The 10,912-nt window shown below is 43.7% G+C and overlaps 1 protein-coding gene across 1 annotated transcript in view; it reads right to left on the bottom strand.

The window, feature by feature from the left end:
- Positions 1 to 365: 365 nt before the first annotated feature.
- The window catches only part of LOC136879354 (sodium/potassium/calcium exchanger 1), a 232,766-nt gene continuing 222,219 nt past the window's right edge, over positions 366 to 10,912 (bottom strand). The window contains exon 15 of the mRNA XM_068229086.1: positions 366 to 436. The gene's annotated coding sequence lies outside the window, so the exon portion shown is untranslated. The remainder of the gene's footprint in view (positions 437 to 10,912) is intronic.

Here is a 10,912-nt window from a genome sequence, read left to right as displayed (position 1 = left end):
CCAGTTCCCGACCCGATCGGGAATCGAACCCAGGGCCCCTTGTTCCGAAGGCCAAGGAGCCAGATGTAGCAGCCACGATATCGTGTCCCTTAAAATAACAGTATCATTATTTACAGTTTATTATATGGGAGAATATACACATGAGAATTCATCGGAAATCCCAAACCACAGCTTCTGTGGTCGTTGTCGTTGCTGTAGTGGTAGAGCGTGTGGGTCGAGGACGGTGGGTCGACTCAACTGCTCCGTTGCCATGCAGTTTGATCACATTGAACTCGTTGAGCATGCATATGGTGATGAACAAGGCGTACATTAGGTAGAGGTACACCCCGTAAAAACTGCGTGTCCTGAAGCGCATCGCAGGGAAAGCGATTAAGGATGACACCAGACTTAAAGCCAGGAATATAAGACAGACTAATCCCATCTTACCATAATGGACCTGAAAAACAAAGAAAACAAGAAAGGAAATTCCTATTAAGGACAACGTAGAAGAGTTTTAATGAAATTCAATTTTGGCTATACAATCCCTATATTATTATGCAGTAACAGACGTCATCATGTAGTTGCTCTAGGGAGCCGGTGTTACTTGCTCCGCACGGTACGGGTGTTTGTCACGTGACAAGAGAGCAGCAGTCAGGCGGGTTGCATAACGTGGTCGTACTGTACTTGCGCCACTGGCCTTCAGTACATACAGCACTACGTCATGCACTTCCCCTACTTTTTCCCCTACTTGCTCGCTAAGCTGCTCTCGTCCCTCGAGAGCGGGGAGAAAACTGGCTCCGAAGGCATTTCGCTCTCTATTGACGATGCCTGCAGTAAGTTGTCGTTGCATTCTGTCTTGGACCATAGTCACATGTACTTACGTGGGAAATGACTAATAATTTCGATCACCCTGTGGGTGGGGGCGGTAGAACAACATCCACGGTATCCCCTTCCTGTCCTAAGTAGCGATAAAAGGGGAACCAGGTGCTCCCAACTTGGGAGCGTAGGTTGGTGACCATGGTCCCTCTGGCTGAGCCTGAAATTGCTTCCTCTTGTGTCACTCTCCTCGCTTTTATCTTTCCGACCCGATCTCCCTTGGTCAACTCTCGTTCTTTTTCGATTGGAGGCCTAGGACGTCTTTCATTTTCACGTAATTCGTGGCCTTTCCTTTTCTTTAGCCGATACCTTCATTTTTCGAAATGTCGGACGTCTTGCATTTTCCTTCTCATTAGTGTTAATAGAGGATGGTTGCCCAGTTGTCCTTCCTCCTAAAATAATCACCACCACCATCGTCTTCGGAGTGTTAGTTGAAAACCATGGGGCCCTTTGTCAATAACTTCATTCCTCGAAGGGTCGGACCTCTTCCATTTCCTTCCCCTCATTTGTGTTAATAAAGTATGGTTGTCCAATTGTACTACTTCTTAAAATAGTAATCATCACCACCATCTAAATACGGTATATGGATTAGTAGTAAACAGAAAACTACAGCACTGCATCGTCTATGTACTGAAGTGAACACGGGAGTGACATCATGAAAACATTTCGAGTGCGCCCACTAGAACTTGTGGCTGATAGGAAGATGATCACATGTCATTTCAGCTGGCTAGGTTATGATTTCCTATACAATGATTTGGGCGCGCTCGAACTGAACGAAATATTTTACCAGCGCACATGAACCCGAACACTAGAACTGAGCGACATAGGACCGATTGCAGAAACGATGACTAGTTTTAAGCATTAGACAACGTCTACCTGAACAATGTCTAAAACAAGCGCGGTCTTCCATCGTATAAACAATGTTCAGTCGATGCTTAACTAGACATCGCTTAAAGTTTCCATATTGGTTCGAAAATGAAGATAGAAGTATCTTTCATGCAACTCTTTGCATGTCGCAACCAATGAAATTCGTCGGTGCGCGCGCCGAACGCCAGTCAGCTGTTTGTCTTCCTACACATTACTCAAATATGGCTAAGCATGAGGATGACTTGCCCACAGATAAGAATATCGCTATCGGTGTAAATTAAATCTCATAATATTATGGACACTAAGCGACACGCCACCGTACGTGGAAGTGTAGCTTTGATTATAGCGTTGTTACAGTGAGTGTAATCTACTCATAAATACGGTAGCTTGGACGAAGAGAGGATGAAGCATAGTAATATGTAACCGAGTGTGTTGTACGGGCCATATAGATGTAGCTTGCATTCTGTAGATCGTAGGTTCGAAACGCATCTTCGGCACCCTTGAATACTGTTTTCCGTAGTTTCCCTATTTTTACACCAGGCAAATATTAGGGCTGTTATTATGGACACGGCTCTTCTTCCCCAGTCCTCTTTAAACAATAACCACCACCGTTACCACCACTTACCTTTTCCTATCTGATAGTTGCCGAAAACTTATATGATTATATATATTTAAAAAAACATACAACCTACTTTTTAGTTTTCATTATTATGTGTGTTTACTTGGCAGTAGATATAAGTGAATCCCTCCTGGTTGATGTATGTGACAGCCCTCTGACGATCGGGACACGTAATTCTGATATGTATGTAGTCGAAGTGACACATAATTCCATGGAAATTACCCCATGTATATAATAAAATATATCGGTTGCCAAGAATTGTATTCAAGTTGACAGTTACCGGACTGTCCCTTTGTCAGTCTCAAGAAACAAGTCTATCGAAAAGCGAAACCTTATTTTAAGATCTATCTCCCCGTATATGTCAAACGAATTGCTGCGATTTAGCAGCAGGCGACCCACAGAGAGGCCGTCGGACTAACCTTTCTTCCCGGAATCGTCTCAACATTATAATACAAATTATATGTTTCATGGTACAGATAAACTCCATTATACGCGGATTCGTTATCTGCGATTTCGAATTTACGCGAGTTTGGTTTTAAGTCTAGTGCTGCCATCTGTTAACAGGACTTGGAAGCTGTAATGCCTTAAGGTGGTTACAGACATGCGTAACGTACACTAAGTCGCGCGCCAAGGTTAAACAGGGCAAGCGAATCTCGACGCGCATCTTCTGTCGTGTTTGTCGAGACGTGAATCGTTAGTTCCTGTCAGTAGAGCTGTGAAATTGCGCTCCAAAGGTTTCGTATTTAAAACGCAGGGTGAAAGGTAAGAAAGTGTGCCTGTCGAAGGAAAGAAGAGTGCACCAAAGTCGTATTCGTTAGAAACAAAATTAGAAGTTTGCGATCGCTATGAGAAATGTGAGCGTATTGTTGACATTCAGCGTGCTTTGGGACTTAGTCAATCCACTGTGAGAACTATTCGGGGAATGCGGAATCAATTCGAAAAAGTGCTCAATCTTCTACTAATTTAAGTGTGAATGGAGTGACCAATTCTCGCTCGGAAGCGATGAAAACAATGTATTGGTTTGAACATCACAATCAACAACACATGCCCCTCTCTGGAGATGCTAAAACTAAAGCCAAGAGCTTGTACGCAGAGTTAAGTTTATTATGGTGTGTTTCAGTGTTACATTTTTAATTGTTGAAGTTTGCATTAAAATGCAACCTCTGATTGTGATTCAGTCCTCTCATTTGAGGTTAAACAGTGCTCTCGGCAGTGTTTAAACAGGACCGATTGAACATCGGTTTTAGACAGTGTCGAAGTGATAAATAACGTCTCTGCAATGCGGCAGCCATACTTAGGCATTGTTTAACCGTAGTCATCGTCTAAATACCGTTTCTGCAATCGGCCCTTACCCAGGCAAAGAACACTCCTGGCCCTGCTGCGTTTGTTTGTTAAATTAAAAGTAATTTGACAGTATTGCAGCTAATGCTATTTGTGAAGTGTATTTTACATTTCTTATGTTGGAAGCGTCATATAAACTAGTTTTCAGTTTGTAGCCTTGTAAACTTAAAAATGGCGAGATTGAAAGGTTTACTTTTATTAAATGCGTCTCATACAAACTAGTTTTCAATCTGAAGGCTTATAACAAACTTCTTCTTTTTCTACCGCTCTTCCCACATTTGTGAAATCGCGGGTGGCAACTGTGTAGCACAAGTGGGCTTGGCCCAGTTTTACAGCCGGATGCCCTTCCCGTCGCTAACACTATTAGAAGGATGTAATCACTATTGCGTGTTTATGTGATGGTTGGTGGTGTGTTGTGTGAATATGAAGGGGAGAGGAGAGTGTTGGGACAAACACAAACACCCAGTCCCCGAGCCAGAGAAATTAATCAAAGAGGATTAAAATCCCCGACCCGACGGGACCCCTCTGAACCGAAGGCTTTAACGCTGACCATTTAGCCAAGGAGTCGGAATAAGGCTCGTTAACAAACTAACCCCTAATAATATTTTCAAGGCACATTACAGCGGTTCGCTCAGCTGAAGTGTTTGCAAGGGAAGCAGTTTAGAGTCAGTCGCTCAATTCGAGTGTTTGGATTTACAGTGACCGTCATAATTTTTCGGATTAATAAAAAATATATAGTTTAATTTTGCTTAGTTCAGAATGAATAGTTACACATACAGATACCAAAAATAAACATGCACTTCATTTCATGATACACAAATAATTTGGAACTTATGAATATAATTAAAATAATACAAAATTGCCTGTTCATAAATATTCGGACAAAAATGCGCAAGTACAACAAAAATTTGAAGGATGGAGTCCATGTAGGAATATTAATACTTCGTGATTCTTCCCTTCCTGCGAAGCACTTCAGATAGGCGTCTCGGCATGCTCTCCACGAGTTTTCCTGTAATGGAATGGGACAATTTTTCCCACTCCTCTTGCAGTCGTCTCTTCACATCAGCTTTGGAATTTATGGGATGTTTCCGGATGTTGTTTTCCAGTATATCCCATAAATTATCTATGGAGTTAATGTCAGGACTTTGTGGGGGAGGATTCACAACTTTAGGACAGTTGTACAACAATCATAGCCGTACATTATAGGCCGTATGTTTTGGGTCGTTATCCTGATAAAATTTAAAACATTTCCCAACTCCCATCTTTTTTGCACTTTTCTTCAGGTTGTTTTTTTTAAATCTGAAGGTACTGGCGGTGGTCCATGTTTCCGTCTATAAAAATCAGCTCACCTACTCCTTGAGCCGACATACAGCCCCACACCATAACATGTCCCCCGCTATGTTTTACCGTCGCCTTCATATTTCTTTCTTCAAACTCTTTATTGGGCTGTCTCCAAACTATGATGCCCCCATCTGAACCAGAAAGGTTGAATTTAGATGCATCGCAGAAAATTACAGTCTTCCACCAGTTCATACCTTTGCTAAGATGCTCCTTAGCAAATCTTTGTCGTTTGATCCTAATTATTTTGTTGATGTAGGGCTTCCTTCTTGCAGTTCGCACGTGATAATCACATCTATATAACACCCTCCAGTTTGTACTTGTAGTGATATTTCCAAACTCGTCGTCATCTACAGCAGCAATAGTGGTTGTAGTAAGACGTGGATTTCATTTCACTTTTCTTACTACTGCCCTCTCTTCTCTCCTAAGAAGGACGCTTGGGCGACCTGTCTATGGCAAATTTTCAATTCTGTCTTGAAATGTTCATGTTCAACAAATCTGCGGTTTGTCGACATGTTTTCCCTTTTTCATGATGGAATATTACTAATTGCCTTTGATCAAATGTACTGATCTTTCCTCTGCGTTCCATTTCACTCATGAATCGTTGCGTCTGCTTTGTGCATGAGGAAGGTACTGATTGGGACCTGCCTGCACAGCGCATAACAAGTGCAAAGCATGCCTCGAGTAGCTAAACATCTCCTGTCCGAAAAATACTGACCAGCAAATTTTCGTATCTCAAATAAGTAAATGGTATTTTTACTTTGTAAACTCATGTACAAATCGCAATCGGATAATTACAGTACCTACGAAGTGCATTAAATTCAGAGTTTAGTAATTTCAGCATTTGCCTGGTAAAATAATAATGATAATGGCGTGTGGCCTCCGAAGAGGCCGGGTGCAGGTCTTTCGAGTTGACGCCGTATAGGCTGGAATTTAAACACCTCCTATTACAAATAAATAATAAATTAAAAAATAAATAACCCATGGCACAATAGCCCTGGAAGTACCTTGGCCTACCAAGCGACCGCTGCTCAGCCCGAAGGCCTGCAGATTACGAGGTGTCGAGTGGTCAGAACGACGAATCCTCTCGGCCGTTATTCTTGGCTCTCGTGACCGGGTCCGCTATCTCACCGTCAGATAGCTCCTTAATTGTAATCATGTAGGATGAGTGGGCCTCGAACCAACCCTCAGATCCAGGTAAAAGTCCCTGGCCTGGCCGGAAATCCAACCCGGGGCCTCCGAATGAGAGGCAGGCACGATACCCTACACCACGGGGCAGGCCTTATTACAAATAGGCCCTACCCGGCAATATCCCTTATCCGACTCCTCGAAAAATGAAGATATTGGTTAAAAAGGGGGACGGCCAGGAATGGCGAGTAAATGAAAGAGTGATGCTAGTGATGATGATGATGTTTTAAGGGGCAGTACATTTAGATAAGGATTCTCTCCTAACTATAATCAAAAGGGCGTGATAGTTGAATGTTATTATCACTGTCTTCTCACCAAGATTGCTGAGGTTCGAATCCCGGCTGTTTGAAATGAGAAATCACGTGCATGTGGTTCGGATTCCGCCATAAAACCGCAGGTCCCATGGCTACGCTCACGATATCAACAGCACATGGAACTACACCCTTGTCTTTTCTTAATTTTAATCAGAAGATGAAGTCTTATATTTCGCAAATCTAATACACATCGGTCCAAATTACATAGATTTCCCCATCTTGTTGATGTCTCGTTTAACAAAATGTATAAGATCATACCACCAGAATGTGTGCAAGTAGTAGGCAGGCAAATATTCATATAATTACACGAAATAAACTTTCCTATATCGCGTCGGGTGCACTTTCCAATTGAGATGTGGTGACCTAGGTTACGTTTGTTCTCTTGGAAATAATTTAAGCTACAGGTTGCGGGTTCGAATACCACAGGTGTTCGGATGGCTATTTTTATTCTGTACTTACTGTGACATCTGTTCGATGTGTACTATTATGTAATGAACACAGTCCGTCTCTGTGGTGTAGTGGTTAGTGTGATTAGCGCCACCCCCAGAGGCTCGGGTTCGATTCCCGGCTCTGCCACGAAATTTGAAAAGTGGTACGAGGGCTGGAACGGGGTCCACTCAGCCTCGGGAGCTCAGCTGAGTAGAGTTGGTTCGATTCCCACGTCAACCATCCTGGAAGTGGTTTTCCGTGGTTTCCCACTTCTCCTCCAGGCAAATACCGCGATGGTAACTTAAGGCCACGGCCACTTCCTTCCCTCTTCCTTGTCTATCCCTACCAATCTTCCCATCCACCCTCAAGGCCCCTGTTCAGCATAGCAGGTGAGGCCGCCTGGGCGAGGTACTGGTCACTCTCCCCAGTTGTATCCCCCGACCCAGAGTCTGAAGCTCCAGGACACTGTCCTTGAGGCGGTAGAGGTGGGATCCCTCGCCGAGGCCGAGAAAAAAAACAGACCCTGGAGGGTAAACAGATAAAGAAGAAGAAGAATATGTAATGAACTCGACCTAATACGTTGAAAGTTTATTTTGAGTACAGTACAATGCGGTCGTAAAAAAATATCCTTTCGTGTTATTACTCTATAAGATTCAAGTTTGTAGATATGTTAAAGCTTTTTTATTAATATATCAGCTTTGTTGGAGAAGCGATATCACTGCCTACGACCTCGGTCAGGAATTCAAGACCAAATGTCATGACGCGCGATATTTAATTTGAAAACCCCATTGAAATCTACACCTCTCTAATTAAAAATTCCTGGCAAAATTCCTCGTCCGACTTTTTGGAAAACAGATATCGGTTAAAGAGGATCTGGAATGGCGAAAAAATGAAAGAGTCGCAGTGGTCGTGGCGGTTGTTGTTTTAAGAAGAAGTACAGCTGGGTAACTATCCTTTCTTAGACATAACAATATGTATTTGAAGGGGAAATAGAAGTCATCCGACACTTCGAAGAATGAAGGTATCATCGGTTAAGGAAGTGAAGGGCCACGAAGGGCGTGAAAATCAAAAAATTCCCTAGGTTTCACAAATCTAATACTGCCAGGGCCAGAACACAACAAGATATGGCCAAAAAAAGACGAACAGGAGAGATGAAAGCAGGGAGCCTGAAACAAGTAAACTGAAGCAATGTCAGACTGAACTAGTGGAGCCATGGTTGCCAACCCACACTCCAAAGTTCAGAACCCCTGGAAGTCAGCCTTTTACGATGGACAGGGGATACTTTGTTTGTATACTACCACCTCCGTCCAAAAAGGGGAAGTGGTGATGGTGTTGATTAATGTTTTAAGGGGAAGTACAACTAGATAAAACATTACTTCTCAACATTAAGAAGAAGAGAATGCCGTATGCCTCGTAAATCAAATACTGCATATAGAACAGACCCTGGATTGACCATGAGAGTGGTGGTGATTACTGTTTTAAGAGGAAGTACAGCTAGGCAACCATCCTCTATATACCACTAATCAGAGAGAAAAAATGGAAAGGATCCAACACTTCGAAAAATGAAGGTATCGACCAAAGAAAGACAAGGGACACGAAGGGCGTGAAAATGAATGACTCCCTAGCCCTCGGAAACGTAATAGCGTTGGGGTCGGAAAAGAACAAGACAAAGGGGGGTCGGATAGCATAGATGAACGTGAGGAGTTTGGTACAAATACGTGGAAGCAATGCCAGGACTTAGCCAAGGGCCCCGTGGTCGCCAACCCACGCTCTAACGTTCAGAACCACTGGTGCCCCTTTAGTCACCTCTTACGACAGGCAGGGAATACCGTGGGTATTATTCTACCGCCCCCACCCACAGGGGGTACAAGTAAGTGGAAGCAATCCCAGCACTCAGCTAAGGGTCCGATGGTCGCCAGTCCATGCTCCAAAGTTGATAGCCCCTGGGGCCCCTTTTAGTAGCCCCTTACGACAGGCAGAATGGTGGTGGTGGTAATGAAATGGCGTATGGATTTTAGTGCCGGGATGTGTCCGAGGACTTCGGCTCGCCAGCTGCAGGTCTTTTGATTTGACGCGCGTAGGTGACCTGCGCGTCGTGATGAGGATGAAATGAAGATGAAGACGACACATAAACCAAGTCCCCGTGGCAAGGGAATTAACCAATTATGGTTAAAATTCCCGACCATGCCGGGAATCGAACCCGGGACCCCTGTGACGAAAGACCAGCACGCTAACCGTTTCACCATGGAGCCGGACGGTGGTTGTGGTGGTGATTATTGTTTTAAGAGGAAGTACAACTAGGCAACCATCCTCTCTACAACACTAATTAGAGAGAGAGAAAATGGAAGGGATCCGACGCTTCGAAAAATGAAGGTATCGGCCAAAGGAAGACAAGGGCCACGAATGGCGTGAAAATGAAAGACTCGTTAAGCCTCGAGTGCTCCAATAGCGTCGGGGGCGGAAAAGAACAAGATTTGACCGAGGGAGGTCGGATAGGATAGATGAAGGTGAGCAGACTGGCACAAGTAAGTGGAAGCAATGCCAGGACTCAGCTGAGGGCCGCGTGGTCGCCAACGCACGCTCCAAAGTACAGAGCCCCTGGGTCCCTTTTAGTCGACACTTACGACAGGCAGGGGATACCGTGGGTGTTATTCTACCGCCCCCACCCACAGGGGGTTTGACCATGAGAGGTCGGATAGGAAAGATAAAAGTGGGAAGCCTGGCACAAGTTATTAGAAACAATGTCAGACTCGCCTTATGCTCCCAAATCGATATAGTGATGGTGGTGATTACTGTTTTAAGAGGAAATACAACTGGCAATCATCCTCTATTAATAGAAATCAGAGGAAAAATTAGAAGAGGTCCGGCAATTCGAAAAATGAAGGTATCGGCAAAAAGGCAAGTGCCACGGGAAATATGAAAATGAAAGACTACCTAGTCCTCGAAAATTTAAAACAGTCGGGGTAGGAAAAGAACAAGAGTTGACCAAAGCAGATCGGATAGGAAAATTGAAAGCATGGAGGCTGACACAAGTAAGTGGAAGCAATGCCAGACTTAGCTAGGGGAACCGTGTTCGCCAACCCCAGAGTTCCTGGTCCTCCTCGTACGACAGGCAGGGGATACCGTGGACATATTCTACCACCCACACCCACAGGGGTATACCAAACTGGGAAACCCTGGCGAGTCAATTTCGTCTTAAACAAATTGGTGTAGCCTAACCAGAATGTATTCCCCCATCTCCCGGATAGGCAGAAGTGAAAGAGAACAATTTGGCATAAGCATTGGAAGCATTGTCAGCCTCAGTTGTGAGCTCTTACGATATTTCTTGCTTTCGTGACGACACTTGTCCAACTGATCGGGCTTCGATTTCGGCCTGGAATATGACCGGATGCCACGGCGTACCAGATTAGGTTTGAAAAATCTTTCCTGTCACCGGCATTCAATCTAGGAGCATTCCAGTTGAAATTCCAGTGGTCTTCACAGTTTAGATATTATATTTGTACAGGTAGTTCTTTCATTTTTTAATTACTATAAACCCATCGTACATTACAGTAAAATCAATGTCACTACGGTAATGGAGGAGGAGGATTCGGTGGTGTTGATGATTATAATGATGATTTCAATGACGATGATCTTTGAGTTTTGAGAGAAACCTACGAGATTGAACCTCTCATAATATTTATTGAAGGAAGAAGAGAAGTACTCGCGATTTTCTCAAACAGGTGCTGTGAAACCTAACACATGTTTTGTTAAGAAGGAAGTCATCCTTTCCAGTGTCGATTCGGTGTAACATTAAAGCTCATTACCAGTCCAAACGCAGTAGCTGGAAGTATCGGACGATTAGGAACTTAGATTAAGTACAGAAAACTTTCTCAGGGTTTCTAAGGTGACAGTGACAGTGGAGACGTACTATAATCATAATTTGTCTCGTTCGTTAATATCACCAATTCACAACCACTGA

This window comes from Anabrus simplex, chromosome 8 (genome assembly GCF_040414725.1).
Source record: "Anabrus simplex isolate iqAnaSimp1 chromosome 8, ASM4041472v1, whole genome shotgun sequence".
Lineage (NCBI taxonomy): Eukaryota > Metazoa > Arthropoda > Insecta > Orthoptera > Tettigoniidae > Anabrus > Anabrus simplex.
This window is presented reverse-complemented; position numbering and strand designations above follow the sequence as displayed.